The sequence below is a fragment of the Pelodiscus sinensis genome, chromosome 2 (genome assembly GCF_052426305.1).
Source record: "Pelodiscus sinensis isolate ZL-2025 chromosome 2, ASM5242630v1, whole genome shotgun sequence".
In the NCBI taxonomy this organism is placed as follows: domain Eukaryota; kingdom Metazoa; phylum Chordata; order Testudines; family Trionychidae; genus Pelodiscus; species Pelodiscus sinensis.
In genome coordinates, this window is record NC_143053.1 from 143,009,733 (window position 1) to 143,031,289 (window position 21,557).

A 21,557-nucleotide genomic window follows, 5' to 3' on the forward strand; every position below is an offset into this window, starting at 1 on the left:
ACAAACCTGACATAAGACCATTGCCACTATTGCATGTATGTGATCTATTAACCATTTAGCTCTCTTCCTTTCATTAATGAAACACTTTATATTTTAATTACTAAAGGATTTGCAGCAGCATGATTATTGGGTAAGATATGAATCATACATTACCTTAGCTATGTGGCAGAACTCCGGAGATCAGTAGAACCTTTTGTCTGATGAAATTAGTTTTCAATAACCACTCATCATAATGTCTAAACTGTGGTTGGTGAAACAAGTGCTAGAATGTCTTGGGAAAATGCATTTTTTGACTTGTTAGCTCATGTGGGGCTACTGGCTCGGTATGTCTTAGGCCTTGTCTACACTACAAATTTTTTTGTTGCAAGTTGAGTTAATTAAAAAAACAGTGTAATTACATTGCTAATGCATATTCACACAATGCTCCTTCTGTCGGCAGAGCACATCTGCAGTTGGTGCTCTAGAATTGACACTGAGAACATTGCACTGTGGGCAGCTGGTCCCACTTTGCTAGTCACCACCTTCTGCAGTTGGGAGTTAGAATCATAGAATACTAGGACTGGAAGGGACCTCGAGAGGTCATCTAGTCCAGTCCCCTGCCCCCTTGGCAGGACCAAATACTGTCTAGACCATCCCTGATAGACATTTATCTAACCTACTCTTAAATATCTCCACAGATGGAGATTCCACAACCTCCCTGGGCAATTTATTCCCGTGTTTGACTACCTGACCGTTAGGAACTTTTTCCTAATGTCCAACCTAAATCTCCCTTGCTGCAGTTTAAGCCCATTGCTTCTTGTTCTTTCCTCAGAGGCCAAGATGAATAAGTTTTCTCCCTCCTCCTTCTGACACCCTTTAGATACCTGAAAACTGCTATCATGTCCCCTCTCAATCTTCTCTTTTCTAAAATAAACAAATCCAGTTCTTTTAGCCTTCCTTCATAGGTCATGTTCTTTAGACCTTTAATCATTCTTGTTGCTCTTCTCTGGACCCTCTCCAATTTCTCCACATCTTTCTTGAAATACGGTGCCCAGAACTGGACACAATACTCCCACTGAGGCCTAACTGAGTTGTGGGATGGTAAAGTAGATTGCAGTGCCTCATGGGTGCAAGCTGAGTGTCCCATGATACAGTTCTTGTCTGGGTAGTCCATGGGCTTCTGACTGTGTTTCACCTCATTTTCAATGGTCCTTTTTTACTATCCACCCAACATGTCTGTCTGAAAGAATAGTTCCTACACTACTCTCTGCTTTTCTGGTCACTGTTATGAACACATTGTGGATGGTCATGCAGCTTATCATGAGCACTCAAGCTGAATGGAAGTCAGAGTTGTCTGAGTTGCTATGTGCAGTGGAAGAAACAATACCGGATTATGTGTGACATTCATGGAGCAGCTGAACACAATGAACCTTTGCTTTTGGGCTCTTGCAAGAAACACCGAGCAATGGAATCGCATCATTATGCAGGTTCAGAATAGTGAGCATTGGATGTAGAACTTTTAGATGTGGAAAGCCACATTACTGGAACTGTATGCTGTGCTTTCCCCAGCAGTGTAGCACAAAGACAACAAAAGGAGAGCAGCCCTCTTGATGGAGAAGCTCTGAAAATAACTGTACGGAAGCTAGTAATGTCAGATTATTACTGGTGGGTCACATACCAGTTGAAGTCAGCTATTGGTGCTGTGGTATTCTAAGTGTGATGGGTCATTAATAACATCCTGCTACAAAGGACTGTGATTTTTGGCAATGTGCAAGAAATATTGGATGGCTATATGGGAGTGGGATTCCCTTATTGCAGCAGGGCAATACATGAAATGCATATTCCTTTGGTTATAGGAACTTCATAATATTTGTGAGGCTAAGGGGAAAAGTTTTCAAATGTTGCAATATTTACACAAACTCCTATCCAGTAGAGCAAATTTGGGTCCATTATTTCCTACAATGACAGGTGTTCTAGGCTTACCATTCTACTCACACTTAAATCTACACTCCTGAGGACCCATTTCCTGTGGGAAATGCCTATCACAGCAGCATTCTTTGGAGAAAGTTTCTCATAGCTTTCCGTTTTCATGGCTGCAATTCCCCTATAAAAATTGATATGTCCATTGCAATTATTTGGCCAAAAGTTGGTTTCCTATCCCCTTTGTCTATAAATACTCCAGTCAACTTCAAATATTTCTAATTAATGTTTTGTACCACATCTCCTCTTCTCTGAGGCTTGCACCATTCCATTTTCTACCCATCCTGCAGTGGGACAGATTGTCCTTTCCCGTGGCCTCCTAATCTATAAGCACTCTCATTTGAGTAAATCACTGCCCCCAACAAATGGCACTTTAAGTTTGGTACTTCTACCTGGCTTCCCACTTTTGTCATCCAGTGGCACGCTATCCAATGATCCAACACTGCCAAAACAGTCAATCCTTCCATTTGAGTTAGGTGCATCAAACTAGTTGATATCACTAAAAAAATTCCTATCCATGCCTTCAAATGAATCAATCCAAAATTCCCTTTGATTCAAATCTACTGCCATCAAAGAATCAACTATAATAAGGTTGTTGGCTTCTGCCTCAGGGTTAGTTATTAGTAATATTTCCCCTGCCAGTAACCCCACTGCAATCCTCCTCAACAAATAATCTCTGGGTAAATTTTCTGGCTTCATATAATCTGTGCTGGATAACACCTTTATAGGTCTCTGCCCTACCTCTTTTCCTAAAAACATAATAAAACACGACACCTCTTAGGGTGTGTCTTCACAGCACCCTTACTTCAAAATAAGCTATACAATTTGTGCTATGCAAATGGCGTAGCTTACTTCGAGGTCATTTTGAAATAGCTTATTTCAAAATTTGTCACTGTAATGACGGTTACAGGAATGCTGGAATAGCATGCCCATTATTTTGAAACCTATTTCAAAATAATGGCACGTTTAAAGACCTAGAATAGCTATTTTGGAATACTGGAAGTATCCCGAAATAGTGTTGCTGTCTAGATGTACCCATAATGAGCTGCTGGTTCCCTATCCTAAACTTCTTTCACTCAGTTGAGCACTTGGCTCATCTCTCCAGTAGTGGCAACCCTAATCAGCCTAAAAGACTCACTCATACTTAAGTTCTCTGCTTCTGCCATTCTGCCCGCTGTATTAGCTATGTGGCTAGATTCTTCATTATTACTGGACCCAATGAGTTTGCCATCGTCTATAAGTCAGATGAACTTGCAGGAATTTCTTCCTTCAATTTGGTATAGAGTCCCTCTTGAAGCTGATTAGGTTCTTTTTTCCCCTGGACTCCTACTTGGGTCCTCCAGATCCCTGCCATCCCATATATTTCCATCCCATCTTCCACTGAGGTCCCAATATAAATCTGTTCTCTCCCTGGCACACAGCCCCTGCCTGTAGTCCTCATTTTCAACTTTTTCTTTAATACAGCCTATGGTTTTCTGACACCAACTTAGAAATATCTTCTCTTTTTCTTTAGTCAGATCTTTAATCAGCTCTTTCATCCCTGCCATCTGCTTTTCCACTTTATCCTTTTCTACCTTAAACCTTTCCCCTTCCATCTTTCTCCTTTTCAGTTCTCTATTTTATTTTCCCAACTGAGGCTGCTTTACTTGTGCTTACTTCACGTCTTTTCTAAATTTTCTTGGAAGGTTTTAAAACACTTGTGCAGGGGCTGTACAATTCTCCCCTTTATATTCAATCATCTTTTCCACAGCCCGCTATCACAACCATATTACTGCTGCCTGCCTTTTGTAAGCACTAGACTTATATAGATGTACATACTTTTCAAACATTTTCTAATGTATCAAGTGTCATGTCAATTTTCACTGCACTCTTCATCTAAAGACAAGTCCCAAACATAATAATCTTCTTCTCTAACATAGCAGAGACTTTAAATTTAAACCACTGGGTTGCCTCTCCCAGATCTTTACTCATTTTAAACTTTATTTCAGTAACCTTATGTGGTGTCTCCCCACACACTTTTGTTGAACTCACACATAACTTTACAAAACCCAAGATAAAGGAGTCACCCTTTAAACTCCACCAGCACTGTAAGATCTTGTCTCATAATCAGCCCTTAATCCAAGATGTTCCATCAGAAATATAGGATACAGTAATCTGGGGTCATCCCAACCTGGAGGACCACATCATGCAGGGTAAGCGCCAGTGGAATCCTAGCTGTGGGATAGAGCCATCTGTCCTGTGGATGCACTGCAACTGTAGCTCCTTACCTGTGTGCCTGGGGTCAAGTAGCACACCAACCTGGATGAAGGTCTTGCTGCATCTGGTGTCCACCAGGGCCCGTGCTGGGATACCATTCACCCTTACAGGAACCACAAGTTTCTCTGGGCCCTTCCTTTGGTCTCAAGAGCTTGCTCCATACTTGGCCATTACTGCAGTCCATATATGGGCAATCTCAACCCCTACACTCACAGCATCAGTCCCAGATTTCCTCAGCAGTCCCTCCCCCCAGGCATGGGTTTTCTTCCCTCTAGGTTAGTCCTCAGACAGCTGGCTGCCTCTTTGGACCCAGAGTATGGATGTTAACTATTGTGTATAGATGTAAACATGTAACTGGTGAGTTTTTTTGCGGGGAGGAAGGTGGGAATCAGTGCTCATGGGAAGGCAGATTTCAAGCCAGCTCTCCCCAGCACCAGCTCCTGCCTGTCTGTCCCTCCAGTGCTACTGCCTTTGTGGGAGGCAGCGACAGGGGGAGGGAAGGGGAGGGGCGAGAGAGCAGGCAATGTCATGGGAGTCAGCATGTGCAGGGAGCTGGCTTAAAATCTGGCTCCCCATAGCCACCAGCTCCCACCACTCCCCTTTGCTGCCTGTGTATCACAGGCAGGAAATGGGGGTACATGTCGTCATTAGGATTAACAGATAAATCTGGGTTTATTGGTTAATAAACTGACTATATGCTAACACCCCTAATCCAGAGCTCATAGTCAAGGTTCATAGGAGGTGCCTTGCTCTCCCTGATTTATTGCAATGGAAGCTGGCCTCTCTTTCCCCTTCATGGTTTTCGTCTTGAGGGATCATGTCCCTGGGATTTAATGTCTTTGGGACTTTTGCAGCCAGGTAGCCCTCAACTAACATGACAATTTTGGTGCATTGTGCACTGATGTCACTGTTCCCATTCCTTCCCTCTATTAGGGCAAGCAAATGGTTGCGATTTTTGACTTCATTATGATAGAACCAAATTAATTAATTACTAGACTGAAAGTTGGTTTGGAGATTAGAGCTCATGAACTACTAATTCAATACGGGGACAATATGAGGATAGCCATATACATATGTGGTACTTCAAACGGGCTAATTTCCCAAAGAAAATTATGAGTGAATTTGGGAGAAAAAAAATAGAGTTTTTTAAGGAAAGTTTAATAAGAGGCCAAAAAGTCATAATACCGCAATCAAGAAAGAGCGTGATTTTGCAGAAAAGTCCATCCCTTGTTCAGAAGTGAAGGAAGCAATTAAAAATGAAACAGCTTTGTATAATAAATAGAAAAAAATGTTGTAAAATAGTATGAGTGTAGAAAATGATAAAAAACTAAAAATGAAAAAATCTATGGTTGGCAGCACTAAGGACAATAAAGATTTTTTTAACTATAATAAGAACAAAAGAAACCCTAGAAATCATGCAGGTCCATTAGCAGATGGAGATAGTAAAACTGCTGAAAATAATACAAAAAAAGCAGAAATATTCAATAAATATTTCTGCTCTGTATTTGGAAGAAGCAGGATTATGCGTTTGTTTCTCATGAAGATGATGAAATACTTTCTAGACCATTAGTACCCAGGAAGGATTTGATACACCATCTACTAGGGATAAACATTTTTAAATCATCAGGACAGGACAACTTCCACTCAAGAATCCATTAACATCTGTCTAAGGAGATCTCTGCCCTGCTAATGTAATTTTGTAATAAGTTTTGAAATCCTGAGGAAATTCCAGAATACTGGAAAAGTGCCAACATTATAACAATATTCCAAAAGGAAAGTGGGATAGCCTATGTTATTCCAATTACCCTGACATCAGTCCCAGACAAAATAATGGTGAAATTGATGAATGAATTAAAAATAACAAAGAAAGAAAAAAATAAAGATGTGACCAAGGTTGATGTCATTTATCATGGTTTTGTGCAAACAGGTATTGTCAAACAAACTTCATTTCATTCTTTGATGAGATCACAAGTTTTGTTGAAAAAATTAACTGCATAATATACTTTTGAACATACATTTGATTTGTTTCCCCTTGCCATACTAATTAAAAATTAGCATTATAAAATAGTGGGAGGGACCACAAGTTAAATGGATTGTGAAATGGGTAACTGGCAGATCTGAAAATGTCAGTCCATTGTCAAACAGAGGTAGTTTTACTGGGGTTCTGGAAGAATTGACTAGACCTGACATTATTCAACATTTTCATCGGTGATCTGGAAATAAATATAAAATTACTGCTGATAAAATCTGATAAAAAGATTAGTGAAGTGGTAAACAATGATGAGAACAGTGCCGCTATAATTGCCATCTGGATTCATTGATAAATGGTCCCAGTCAAACAAAATGTGTACAAATACAACCAAATGAAAAGATATACATCTGGGAATAAGAAACACAGGCTAGACTTCCGAAATAAATCTAGAAATGAAGTGACTGTAAAAAGGATCTAGAAGTCATAGTACACAAGCAATTCAGTAGGAGCTCCCAGGACAACTCTGTGGCAGAAAGTGCTAATTTAATCATTGGCTATATAAACAGGGGAGTAGAAGTAGGAAAAAGGTGTTTTTAGTTACATATATGGCATAGGTGAGACTGATAATGGAAAACTGTGCACAGTCCTGATGCCTGTGTTTTTTAAAAATAGGTTTTTTTTCTTTAAATGGAGAGGATACACACACAAAAAAGAATCACAAAATGATTCAAGGACGAGAGAAAATGCCTCTTACTGCAAAAGCTCAAGCTGTGTATTTTATCAAAAATAACTTAGGTGACTTGATTGCAGGTTATAAGTACTTTCATTGAGAGAAGACACTGGACACTGAATGATTCTTTAATCTAGTGAAGAGAGTTGTAACAAGAACCAATGGCTGGACATTGAAATCACACTAGTTCAAATTAGAAACAGGATACAAATTGTTAACAATGAAGGCAATAAGTCAGCTGAACAAACTAACAAGGGAAGCAGTGGATTCTTTGCTTTAACCAGAGAAAGTGGTTTGACTCCAAACAGGGGCAATAAGGTGAAGTTTAATGGCCTATGTTATACAGGAGGTCAGACTGGATACTTAATGGTTCCCTTCTGGTCTTAAACTCTGAATCTACGAACCATATACTACAGGGATACTCCAATAAAAGTGCTAGTGATCTCTCTCATGAATGTTCCCAGACATTCTCCGCTTACTTTCATAAATGAAAAGGGGCACAGGTTCAACTTGCGTGTTCAGGCCCAGGGAGCCTCATAGCTTTCAGATATTTTGTTCGTGAGAGTGGTCTGAACTGAAGGAAGGAGTTATATTAAAACACGTGACAATTTTGCATTTTTATTTTAAATCCAATCCCACCCTCCGTTTCTTTCCAACTTTTCTCCAATGTTTTCTTTTTCATCTCGGGATTAAAATCATTGTTTCTCTTTAAAAATTGCCCTCCCCATTAGGAATCCTGAACGTAATGCCAAAACCCAACTTCTTGCATTATAATATAATTCCAGGAAAGCCCTCCTTTATAAATATACAACACTGAATTTTTCATTGATCAGACTGGCCCTCACAAACCATTTGCAAATCTTTCTTTTTCCATTCTATTCTTTTCAGATCCTTTTCAGTTTTCATAAATACATAGCACAGGGCTATATATCAAAAAGCAAGTCAGCATATGTAAGAACAATAGTTGTATTTTATTGCACAAAATCCAACTGTTTGGTGCAACTGGCTTCTAATTTTTTTACAACCATTTATTAGGATTGCACAGCTGCAGTAGACAGACTATGCTCAGAAAAACAGCTTCAATGTCATGGCAAAAGTTTATTTTGCTATGGGTTGTTTCATCTCCAACCAGTTGCAATATTGATTTCTCTCAGTGGATTAATTATCAGTGGCAGTTTTGGTCTTCCTTGCAATGGGCGGAAGGAAAAATGATGTTTTCATTTCAAGGAGGCCTATTGACAATTGTGCTTGGGCTTCCCTTGGGTCCTAGAGTCAATGAAGTTAGAAGATCCATGTCATGGAAGTATTGTGCATGAAATTATTTATCTTGTCTATAAATGTGAAATCCTGTGCATGCCATGGTGGCTGTTCAATTTGTAAAATTGTCTTTATATGGTTTTCTGGGAATACTGTAATTGTAAAAGCAGCCTTGAAGATAGAAAACATGTAAAATGATAGGATCATATATAAATGGAAGTATGAGTTATTCATAGTACTAACACTTTACTTGTATATCAATGCTTAGTTTGAACAGAGAGGCTCTCAGTTAAGGTTACCAGATAGAGCTTACAAATTATTATATGATGCTTAACCAATACACACAATAATAATATAAAAACTAAATTGCATTGTTTTACTCTTCACTGCAGGAAAGGGGTGAAGGCAGGGGAAGAAAGATCTTTTCTTTTCCAGAAAAAAAAGGAAGGAAGAAAAAAAAAAAGTAGGGGGAGCATATTCACGTGAAATGTTCATGTTGCAACTGTCCAGACTTTTACATTTTCAGAATAGAAAAGCTCTTAAGGAATATCAAATTTATCTATTGTGCCTTTGAAAATGATTACTTAAGTGTATTTTAAATGACTTTCTACATTTTGTTTCAAGTTTCTTCTCTCCCTAAGAAAGTACAAACAGGTCTGAATAAAAATTAAAGACACAGAACGTTTTGGTAAAGAATTTTAACAGGTTATTTAAGTCTAAATGTAGATTTAAAAGGTATCTGTATTTGAAAGACATGGTTTCAGACTCCGAGGCAGGTGACACATATTTTGAAAAAATAATATAAGATTAGCATACACTATCCTCAGCGTGAAATAAGGGATATGAGTAAATTGAATATTTGACTCTTAAGTCTAGATGCATAAATTTCCCTAGATTACACTGAAAGTTAATTGGATTGCACAGGTGTTACGTAGACCATTTTCCTTGCTGGTGATGATGCATGGGAAGAGACTGCAACCTGACTTTCAGAGCACCAGCTAACACTGTAGGTCTGATAGCAAGAAAAAAAGCATGCAGCAAAGAGCAATTTTCATAAGGAAATTAAGAATAGATAGGAAAACCCTATAGTACCACTCTCAGAATCAAGCTTGAGTGTATTCTGTAAGTGTAAAGAGTTTGCTAATGTCTACATCAGCTGTTTGGTTGACTTATTTGGGGCTAACAAGGAAGCAAGAAAACATCTGCATATAGAAAGACCCTCTCCAGCCTTAATGAACTTTGCAATATGACTTTTCTAATCACCACAGCGAGAGGTGTTGCTAGAACCAAAATAATTGTCAACTGTAGCAAAGGATAAGCTTGGCTAAGATTGCCTATTTTAAATTAAATGAAAATTGATCAGTTGGGCAGCTGGAGTAAAGATGGCCCACCATCATTGACTTCAGTGAACTAGTCCAATTTACACCCACTGAGGATTCTAACCCAATGGCTACGTCTACACTGGCCCCAAATTCCGGAAAAGTCATGCAAAGCAGGTAAGTCAGAATAGGGAAATCCGCGGGGGATTTAAATATCCCCCGCTGGATTTAAATAAACATGTCCGCCGCTTTTTTTCCGGCTTGAAAGTAGGAATAAGAGATCCTCCGGAAAAGGGCTTTATTCTGGAGGATCGCGCCAGTCTAGAGGCTTTTTTCCGGCTTTTCCCCAAGCCTGAAAAAAAGCGGCGGCCATGTTTATTTAAATCCGCGGGGGTATTTAAATCCCCCGCGGATTTCCCTATTCTGACTTACCTGCTTTGCATGACTTTTCCGGAATTTGGGGCCAGTGTAGACGTAGCCAATAAGTATATAACTAGCATAGCATTTAGAGACCCTGCCTTCTGTGCGGCAAATAGAGATTCTGGATACATTAATTGGAGTATAGTTTATAGTGTAATTGCAGGTGAATGACAATTTGGTACTATTTTTTCACTATTAATTCACCACTAATTCTCAACAGCTGTATAAACGGTCCTACAGTTTTACATTCATTCAACACTAACATGATAAACTACATTGTTAAGAGCCAGAATATGGGGAAAACTCCAGGCAGGTGGGATTTTTTAAAAATACAAGTGAACTTTACTCTCAGTTCCCAGGAGTCTCCATTGCTTGTCTAGGCACATTTGCTGTTCTGTTTGGAGAAGGTCTAGAACATCAAAGAGAGAAGGAGCTTCACTTTTGAAAAAGCTTAGTGAAAGGATATTCCTCACCTCTGTTGTGCATTCTCCAGTTGGAACCACAGCATAAAAAAGAGCAGTCCAGCTCAGTCTGCTCAGGAGAGAGGTTTTAAGTAACAGGGTCCTGTCTGGGAGCTATCGGAGCCCCAGACCACCCTCAAGATAGACCTATCACAAGAGAGCTTCTCACAGAGTTCCACTCCCAAGAGAGTCCTAGCACTGGTCAGGAACATCCCTCCAGGGCAAAGGTCTTATTCTGGGCCTCCTCCTGCAACCTGCTACTCAGGTCTTCACCCAGAGGGCTCCTTGAAATTTTACACTCACTAGGCCTCTCTGCCTGTGAGTCCTACCCCTGCTTTGGGAACATCCATCCAAAGTCTACACTCAAGGGTATGTCTACACTACAGTGTTAATTCAAGTTAACTTAATTCGAAATAGTTAATTTGAAATAAGCTAATTCGAATTAACACATCTACATAGAAAATGCATTTTGAAATATCATTTTGCTATTTCGAAATAGCACGTCCACACTGAGTGGACTCTGAATCAGAGTTAAGGCTGGTCGGAAACAGCAGGGCACCAGGTCAGGACCTCCTGTGTGGGGCTGCTGCCTGCGGCTATCTGAGGTCCGTGCTTAAAGGGACCCTATCCCCCACCCTGGACAGACAGTTCTCAGGTGTCTCTGCTTGCTTGTCTGCCTCGATGAGGGACAGCAAAGTATTTGTCTCTCAGAGTGCTCTGGTTGCCCTCACTCGGGACACCCTACCACTCGGCAACATGGAGACAGAGCTGCCTCTGGGCACTCTGGTGCATCTTGTGGACGTGCTGCCATCAGCCTGGCTACACTTATTGCAGGTTGCCATCCGGGAGGTCCATCGGGAGGCTGTCAGTATCCACCGTGAGGAGCACACAGGGTATGTCTACACTACAAAGTTAATTTGAACTAACGGACGTTAGTTCGAATTAACTTTAATAGGCGCTACACTAGCGCTCTGCCAGTTCAAATTTAAATCGAACTAGCGAAGCGCTTAGTTCAAACTAGGAAAACCTCATTCCACGAGGATTAAGCCTAGTTCGAACTAGCTAGTTCGAATTAAGGGGTGTGTAGCCCCTTAATTCGAACTAGTGGGAGGCTAAGGCTTCCCAGGTTTCCTGGTGGCCACTCTGGCCAACACCAGGGAAACTCGTCTGCCCCCCTCCCGGCCCCGGACCAGGACCCCTTAAAGGGGCACGGGCTGGCTACGGTGCCTGTGCCAGGTGCAAGCCTGCCAGCACCCAGCCAGCAGACCCTGCACCTGGCATGGATCGAGCCACCCACCCGATGCCCCCCAGTCCTCCCCCTCTTCCCGGGACCAGGCTGGCGGCTCCCGGGAGCTTGCCCGGGACCGCAAGGGGTGGGCACCCGCCTGGTCTAGTGCGGACATCGTGGACCTCATCCACGACCTCCGCACTAGGCACAGGAACGTGGCCGTGTAGGGCAGGAGAGCTGCCAGCCTGGCCACCCAGGAGCAGGTGTGCATGAAAATCAAGGTGGTCCACTGAGACCCCCGACCCTGAGCCCTGAGCTTACAATGGCCGTACTGGGTCAGACCAAAGGTCCATCTAGCCTAGTAGCCTGTCTGCCGACAGTGGCCAACCCTAGGAACCCTGGAGGGGATGGACCGAAGACAGTGACCAAGCCATTTGTCTCATGCCATCCCTCTCCAGCCTTCCACAAACTTTGGGCAGGGACACCACTCCTACCCCCTGGCTAATAGCACTCCATGGACCCAACCTCCATGACTTGATCTCACTTCCCTTTAAACTCTGTTCTAGTTCTAGCCTTCACAGCCTCCTGCAGCAAGGAGTTCCACAGGTTGACTCTTTGCTTTGTGAAGAACAACTTTCTGTTACTAGTTTGAAGCCTGCTACCCATTCTTTTCCTTTGGTGTCCTCTAGTCCTTCTTTATGGGAACTAATGAAGAACTTTTCTGTATGCACCCTCTCCACCCAACTCCTGCTTTTAGAGAGCTCTATCCTGTCCCCCCTCCGTCTCCTCTTTTCTAAGCTGAAAAGTCCCAGTCTCTTTAGCCTCTCTTCATATGGGACCTGTTCCCAACCCCTGATCATTTTAGTTGCCCTCCCCTCTCCCAGCCTCTCTCTTCCCCTCTCCCACCTCCTTTTCCCAGTCTCCCTGAGTTTTGTTCAATAAAGACAGATTCCATTTTGGAAGACATTTTATCTTTATTTTGTACATCAAGAAGAGGGGCTAGGGAAGGGAAGGGTAAGTGGAAGGAGGTGAGGAGGAATGGGGCACGAGCCTCCGATGGGGAGGACTGGACTGGCTCTGCGGGCTTCTGGGGGTGGAAGCTCTCCTATAGCCCCCCAATTTCCCTCATTCCCCAGATGGCAGCCTGCAGCAAGTGCAGCCGGGCTGATGGCCGAGTGCTGTGATGTACCCAGTGTGGGTAGTCCGGGCAATCCAAGCCAGGACTGCTTTGCAAGCGGGGCACCCCTGAGAACTGTCTGTCCGGGGTGGGGGTCGGGACCCTTTAAGCACAGCCCTCGGCTAGACTGAGACAGCATCTCCACGCTCTAAGTCCTCCTCTGATGCCCTGCCGGCACTGCTTCCGGCCATCCTTAAGCCCGGTTCAGGGTCCACTTAATGTGGACATGCTAGTTTGAATTAGCAAAACGCTAATTCGAACTAGTTTTTTAGTCTGGATCCGTTAGTTCGAATTAGCTTAGTTCGAATTAACTAAGTTAGTTCGAATTAACGTTGTAGTGTAGACATACCCTAATAGTCTCCGTGGTCTGCCACACTGGGGTCTTGTGCCTCATTCCTCCCTCATGTCCTTCCACTTACCCCTCCATAGCCCCCCTTCCTGATGTCAAATAAAATACATGTATTTTCAAAAATAAAAACTCTGTTTATTTAACACAACTGTGGGGGCGGGGAGGGAGAGGATGAACCTCTGGGGAGACTGGGGAAAGGAGGTGGGAGAGGACAGGAGAGAGAGTGGTAGGGGGAGGGGGTAAACCGGGAGGAGGGATCTAGAAGGGGAAAGCAAGGGGAACAAGAGGGAGGGGAAGCTCAGGGCTCAGGGGTGGGGGAATCACCAGGCCACATGTCTCCCAGCATGGCAGGTGTGGGGGCCCTGGCATTCCCGGGGGGGGATGAGGAGAAGTGTGTGGAAGTTGAGGCGGGAGGTGTGGAGACTGAGGAGGAGGGTGAGGAGGTCGAGGAGGGAGAGGCGGGAGGGGGAGAAGGAGTGGGAGGGGGAGCGGGAGCTGGGGAGGCAGCAGGCATGGGAGCGGCACAAGGCAGCACACTCTGCACCAGGGTTTGCAGATGGGCACAGATGGCATGACCCTGGGCAAGCAGCTCCCATTGGAACTCTCATTCTTCCTGTGCCTGCTGCTCCATGATGTGGGTCTGGTCTCGCAGGGCCGCCAGGTGCTGCTTGTGGTACCCCCGCAGTGTTGCAGTGGTCCTGTGGAGCCCTTGGGTGCAGGAGCATGTCTTGGGTGGGGTGGTGCACCCTGCACATGCAGCTGGTGCGGCTGTGGAGGAAGAAGAGAAGTGGTCAGTTCTCCCTGGAGACACAGTGGGTGAAGCCCAGCCCCTCCTCTGAGAGGTGAGGATGACCGTGCCCTGCACTGTCAGAGCTGTGTGCTTGCACAGAGGCCATGTTTGGAGTGTCCAGCTATCTCTGGGGGTATGTCGACACTAGCCCCCTAGTTCAAACTAGGGAGGCTAATGTAGGCATTCGAAGTTGCAAATGAAGCCCAGGATTTAAATATCCCAGGCTTTATTTGCATCTTCCCGGGCACTGCCATTTTTAAATGTCCCTTAGTCCAAACTCTATGCCCGCGGCTACATGCGGCACAGAGTAGGTAGTTCGAATTAGGAATTCTAATTCGAACTACCGGTACACCTCGTTCCACCTCGTTCCACGAGGAGTAACGGTAGTTCGAATTAGAGATCCTAATTCAAACTACCTACTCCGTGCCGTGTGTAGCTGCAGGCACAGAGTTCGGACTAAGGGACATTTAAAAATGGTGGTGCCCGGGAAAATGCAAATGAAGCCCGGGATATTTAAATCCTGGGCTTCATTTGCAACTTCGAATGCCTACATTAGCCTCCCTAGTTTAAACTAGGGGGGCTAGTGTAGACATACCCTGGGAGTGGGATGTGCTCCGAGACTGCATCCATGCCCCTGTGCCATGTATAGTGCCACTGAGGTGGGGGGGGGATGTCCCCTGCCTCTGTAAAGGGGGCTCGTGAAGGGAGGGCATCCTGCTGTGTCCCGCCCCGGGGTCAGGAGCATGTCAGGTCTCTTCACACACGCGTGTGTCTATCAGGCCATGGCCCCTGGGTGTCATGCAGCTGGAGCCATCTGCCCAAGGGTGGCATGTCACATGATCACATGTGCATAGGTTGCTGAGTGATGTGTGGTAGGCAAGGCCCACGTACACAGTCCCTGGTCTCCCTCCCTGCCGCCCCTGGTAGGGGATGGTGATGGCACTTACCTGGTGTAGCCTCCCCAGACAACCCTGCTGACTCCAGTACTGGGACAGCTTGGGGGTCCTGCCGGTGTGGCACCCCTGCAAAGGCCCCTCTGCCGTGCCCAGGTCAGGGCCCTCCTGTCCTGGTTCGCGGCCCCCTGGGGTGGCACGGACCATCCCACCCCCCAGGATGCAGTAGAGGGAGGGGAAGTAGGGGCAGGTGTCAGCCCTTGTTGCGGCACCACCCCTGGTGGCCCTGGAGTACGCCTGCCGCAGCTCCTTCACTTAGAGGCTCACCTGCTCCTGAGTATGCCTATAGCCCTTTCTGGCCATGGTGGCTGCCTTGCGGCTGTAGACAGCCGCGTTCCTCCGCGTAGTGCAGAGATCATGGACATTGGGGGCCTCCCCAAATCCTCAAGGAGGTCTACGATCTCTGTACTAGTCCATGAGGGTGCATGCCATCTATGGCCACTGGCCCTGGGTGCTGGGGGACTGGGCAGGGGACATCTGGCTGCCACTGGCTGCCATTGTGCGGCCACTGGGTGAGGGGCTGCGGCTGCTGGCAGGCCTGGCTCTGGCACATGCTCAGTGTCCAGACTCTACCCCTTTAAGGGCCCTGGGGCTGGGGGAGAAGAAAGGAGTTTTCCTTGTTGTGCCCAGAGTGGCCACCAGAGGAAATTAGATCGGGCTGGAGGCCAGCAAATTTGAATTAAGTGTCTACGCAGAATTTATTTCAAATTAGCTATTTCAAATTGGCGTTACTCCTCGTAGAATGAGGTTTACCAAATTCGAATTAAGCACTCCTCTATTTCAAGTTAAATTTGGCTGTTAAATTAAAGGGCTGTTATTCCAAATTAACTTTATAGTGTAGACATACCCTCATAGACCTTCTCTCTGGCCTACTGCAGCATTCTATCCACCAGACCACTCAAGCCTGTGAGTTTCATCTCTGTTAACAACTTTCTTCAACTTCTGCTCTTTCCAGCAGCTGTTGGTACCATCTCCCATCTCTTTCTCCCTACCAGGTCTCCTGTAGCTCTCTCCGAGTAACTCTTACCTGCTCTTTCTCACTTCTTCCTGTCTCTGTCTTTATAAGGCACAAGTGCTTTCGCTTAGGGTATGCCTATACTACATGGCTCTGTTGTCGGAGGTAAACCTCACCCCACAAGGCATAACGGGGAGGTTGACAAATGCCTTTGATGTCAACTGCGGAGCGTCCAGACTACAGTGACAAATGGCAAAAACGGATCAACAGAAAATATGCAAATGAGATCCTAACTCATGCAAATGAGTCCCTCATTAGCATATTTTTTGCAAGAAAACTCATAGTGTAGACGTAGCCATAGTGTCCTGTTTTGCTGAGTATGCTTGTATTTGTTGCATCATAGAGAGATTAAAAAGCCAAATACAAAGGAGGTATTGGCAGAATGTGGGCGAGGAGACAATATGCACTAGTGGATATAGGCAACAAGTGGGAACTAACTGAAGATAAAGCGAAAGGGAGTTTCTTACCCCTCCCCTCAAAAAAGGGGGCTCTGATCACATACAGTCCTCTTGCTCGATTTGCTAGTGTTTAGATAGCAAACTATGTTATGTGTACCCAGTCAACATCATCTGAATTTCAAGTGATAACTTTTTAAATAAGATGAATTTCTGGATTTTGTTAAGACCCATCAGCTGTAGGGAGATGTGAAATTTGGTGAATTTAGGACCTTTTTCTCCAATTCTTTTACCTTAGAATCTAATGTTGCTAACAAGAGATGTATAAACTTGTGTCCTTTTTACTAAAATGCTTGTTGAATGCTCAACACACTAATATCTCAAGAGCGAATATAGTGATTTATACTTTTATTAAATTGTTCAGAGCAGTTGTTCTCCTTTTTTATTCTTCATTTCAGCAGCTGACAGATAAGAGAAAAAATAGACAGTTTTCAAGAATCACTTTTTGTTTTGTTATCGAGTAATGCTTTTTTAGAAATAGTTGTTGAACTTTATGGGCTTTTGTTTCTACTCCCCATCCTAGTTGTTTGTTAACAGTCTACTAGATTTATAATTGTTTTTGATGGGTAGAAATCCTTTACTATATCACTTTGAAATTGTTAGCTCTTGTTCAAGCCAAAAGGCTCCTAGCTATTGTGCACTGAGAGAAAATAGCTAGTAATAACTTTTAATTAATGTGAATATTTCAGAGTTTTAACACTGGTTGATGGATTCCAGTTAGAAATCATTCATTGTCTGTCAATTCTTGGAAGAATCTAAGAATATATGAAATGAAACATGACTAAAGGCATTTCCATATGAGATCCAAACTGATGGGAAGCCCTTTGATTTATTATACAACAGATAAGATCTGTATGATACAGCATCCTGATGGTTTATGAGCCTATGAAATCCTTTTAATGAAGGTTATCCTTGAACTCATAAAATTTCATATTCCAGTCTGTACTCTATCATCAGCCTGTAATGCGGGACTTGGGTTGATAAACATATTAATTATAAAAAGAATCCTTCTGTTGATCTGTGATGAGATGCTTTGCATATGGAGACATTACAATGGAGAAGAACCTCTCCACCAACAGACAGAGAAGGAAGAAGCAGAATTTACTGCCATTTTTATTTTTATCCTTCAACTGTTCCAGAGACAAAATTCATAGAGATTTGAATACATTACTTCGGATCACTGGAGGGGCTGATTCCCTGGAGAAACTAGCATCATTTAAAGTAATGTGTGGATTTTATGTCTGGAATCCATTATAATCTAACCAAACAGATCTTAATATAATAGGAAACCCCAGTTACATGATGTCATGTAAGTGTGTTAGTACCACTGAGTGTTTTTTTCAGAATACTCAGTCCATAAAAAGAACACATTATATTTTTCTTGAATGTGTGGAATGATCAGAGTGAATAAACTACATACTCTTGTTTTCACCCCATGCTCAGAGCAGGAGTTAGGATGCTTGAAACACAACAAACAGAACTGACCTTGTGTCATTTGTTTTTTAAAGAAAAAGCAAGTAATGCAGGCAAAGTAAATGAAAGGTGCCAGCTGAGTTATCTCTAATGCCTGCAAGTTAAAAATGTCAGGGAAATACAGCAGAACTTCAGAGTAATGAACACTTTAGTAATGGAAGATGTTTATAACACTGAAAAATTATTGTTTCAAAATTTACAACTGAATATTGATCTAATAATTCTTTGAAACTTTACTTTGCAGAAAAAAAGGTTACTTTCAATCCTCTTAATTTAAATGAAACAGACTCAGAAACCGTATTCCTACCCTGTCAAGTCTTTAACATTTTTTCCCCTTTTTTCAGTAGCTTACATTTAACACAGTACTGTATGGTATTTACTTTTTGTCCTCTGCTGCTGCCTTTGGCATACTTCAGTTCCAAAAGAGGTGCATGGTTGACCGGTCAATACATAACTCTGGTGTTTGTAACTCTGAGGCTACATCTATACTATGGGGCTACATCTATACTGCAGGCTTCTTGTGCAAGAACTGTTTTGCACAGGCTTTCTTGCACAAAAGGTCTTGCACAAGAGCGTGTCCATGTGCTTTTGTGCAAGAAATGTGTTTTTGTGCAATAGTGTCCATGGCAGTGTGGACGCTCTCTTGCACAAGAAAGCTCTGATGGCCATTTTATCCCTCTTGCTCAAGAAACCCCTGTTGCCTGTCCACACTGCCTTCTTGTACAAGAGCTCTTGAGCAAGAGGGCTTATTCTTCATGGGCAGGGCTCAACTCACCCGTGGCGAGTAGATTACAACCTGGAAGAGCCGGCGCAGAGCGATCTGCGCATGCGCAGAGTGCAGAACCGCACTGCTGGCGAGCGGGGCTCGCCACCGCTCAGTGAGCCCTGCTCATGGGGAAAGGAATAACTCTTGCACAAGAAGCCCTCTTTTCTGACACCTTACTGCAAATTTACTTGCTCAAGAACGTGCATGCAGTATAGACGCTCCGCAAGTTTTAGCACAAGAACAGTTGTTCTTGCGCAAGAAGCTTGCAGTGCAGATGTAGCGCAGGGTTTTTGCACAAAAATGGCCCTTTTTACACAAAAACCCATGGAGTGTCCACACCTCAAGCGTGTTTTTTCACAAGTAAATGTAAAGTGAATCATCAGAACTGAGGGCTTTTTGCAGTATAGGTATTCCTCTTTCTCTGAGGAATAACTCCTTTTTGCGGAAGAGCTCTTGCGCAAAAAATTTTGTGTGGATGGGCAACAGGGTTTTTGGTTTTATTTTTGCAAAAGCAGGAAAGAGGAAAAAGCACAGGTGCCCTGGTGGCCATTCTGTGGATAGCAATCGCTGCTTTCTTTCGAGAGAGTGTCCATGCATCGTGGATGCTCTCTTTCACAAAAGTGCACCACTTTTCCGATGTGCTTTTGCAGTGTGAACGCACTCTTGCACAAGAAGTTTTTGCGGACGATCTCTTCTGTAAAAATCTTCTTGCGTAAGAAGCCTGCAGTGTAGACACAGCCTGAGTTTCCAGTAGAGTGAAAATATTCTAGTAAGGGCAAAGGGAGGGGGGAATCAGAGTAGAGATGAGATTAAGTCATTTTTATTGCTCCGGGAGCAAGTGATGGTAAGGATGGGAATATTAGCATATAAAGCAGTACATGCTGAGTAAGTAAAGCTAACTCCTGAGAAGAAAATGATAATGGATTCCTCAAATTTAAAAAGATGAATAGAAATGTAAAGAGTGGCATTATAATCAAATAGTCCAAAAATCAGATGAAAGTGGCATAAGTGACCTTTTTGTACAAAAATACTATTCAAAATTGTAGACTAATAAAGTAAAGATTTCCAGATATGACTAATGCATTGTAAGTTACATTATTCATTCATTCATTCATTCATTCATTCATTCATTCATTCATTCATTCATTCCCTGAATAAGGCTTGAAGACAAAATACAGCTCAGGGCATCACTTTCCATGGAAATATTTGGAGATGGAAGTTCCTAGGAGTTACTTCTCACATTTTTAGAGGAAAGTGTTCACTTTGAAAAGTGGAAGTGTTACTTGCAAAGATTAAAAGTGGAGTTTCCTTCCTTTCTCATAATTCCTGACTGTTTCTCATCTGGAGAAAGCTGGGAAACAGTAAGGCTACATCTACACTGCAGGCTTCTTGTGCAAGAACTGTTTTGCGGAAGAGCTCTTGTGCAAAAGGTCTTGCGCAAGAGTGCGTCCACACTGCAATGTGCTTTTGTGCAAAAGCGTTCGTGGCAGTGTGGATGCTTTCTTGCACAAGAAAGCTCTGATGGTCATTTTAGCATAGGGGTTTCTTGAGCAAGAGGGTTTATTCCTCATGGGGAGAGGAATAACTTTTGTGCAAGAAGCCCTCTTTTCCCACACTTTATTGTAAATGTACTTGTGCAAGAACGTGCATGCAGTGTAGACGCTCCGCAAGTTTTTGCGCAAGAACAGCTGTTCTTGCACAAAAAGCCTGCAGTGTAGCGATAGCCTAAGGGTATGTCTACATTGCACCCTTATCTCAAAATAAGCTACGCAATTTCACCTATGCAAATTAGCTCATTTTTAAATTTGTCGCTGTGATTCCATAAAATCCTTTAATCTTCATGGAATGAGGTTTACAGGGATGTCGAAATAGAGCACTTTTTTTTAAAGCTATTTCAAAATAATAGGCACGATGTCAAGATGTGGAAAACACTACTTAGGGATACCAGAAGTATCCTGAAATAGTTCCACTGTCTAGACTCATCCTAAGACAGTGGCTATATCTAGAATGCAGGCTTTTTTCAGAAAAAGTTATGCAAATTGTGGACTGCAATTTGCATATCTTTTTCTGCTTTTTTTTCCAGAAAAAGTTTTGCAAAATTCGGCCGTCTACATGGGACTACATTTTGGAAAAACCTCCTCTTTCGGAACATCCCTTATTCCTCCAATCGAGAGGAATACAGGGATGCTGAAAGAACGTGCCTGCTTTTTTGGAAACTGTTCCAAAAAAAGCAAATGCATTCCCTGAATGTGGCAGAGTTTTTCTGGAATACCTCCAGTATCTTAGAAAAACTGTGCAGTCTAGACATAGCCTGTATGGGGAAGTGAGTAAAATAAAACCCCTCCTTTTTTAAAATTTCCCATAAAATTAAATTTCAAACACAGTTAGGGTGTGTCTAAACTACATGGCTCAACAGGTGTGTTGTAAGCAAAACTCGTGAAGTCATTCTGCCGCTCTATTCTGCACTAGTTAGGCCTCAGCTGGAGTACTGTGTCCAGTTCTGGGCGCCACATTTCAAGAAAGATGTGGAGAAATTGGAAAGGGTACAGAGAAGAGCGACAAGAATGATTAAAGGTTTAGAGAACATGACCTATGAAGCCAGGCTTCATGAACTGGGCTTGTTTAGTTTGGAAAAAAGAAGATTAAGGGGGGACATGATAGCGGTTTTCAAATATCTAAAAGGGTGTCACAAGGAGGAAGGCGAAAATTTGTTCCTCTTGGTTTCTGAGGACAGGACAAGGAGTAATGGGCTTAAAGTGCAGCAGGGGAGGTTTAGATTGGACATTAGGAAAAAATTCCTAACTGTCAGGGTGGTCAAATATTGGAATAAATTGCCAAGGGAGGTGGTGGAATCTCCCTCTCTGGAGATATTTAAGAACAGGTTAGATAGACATCTGTCAGGGATGGTGTAGACGGAGCTTGGTCCTGCCTTGAGGGCGGGGGGCTGGACTCGATGACCTCTCGAGGTCCCTTCCAG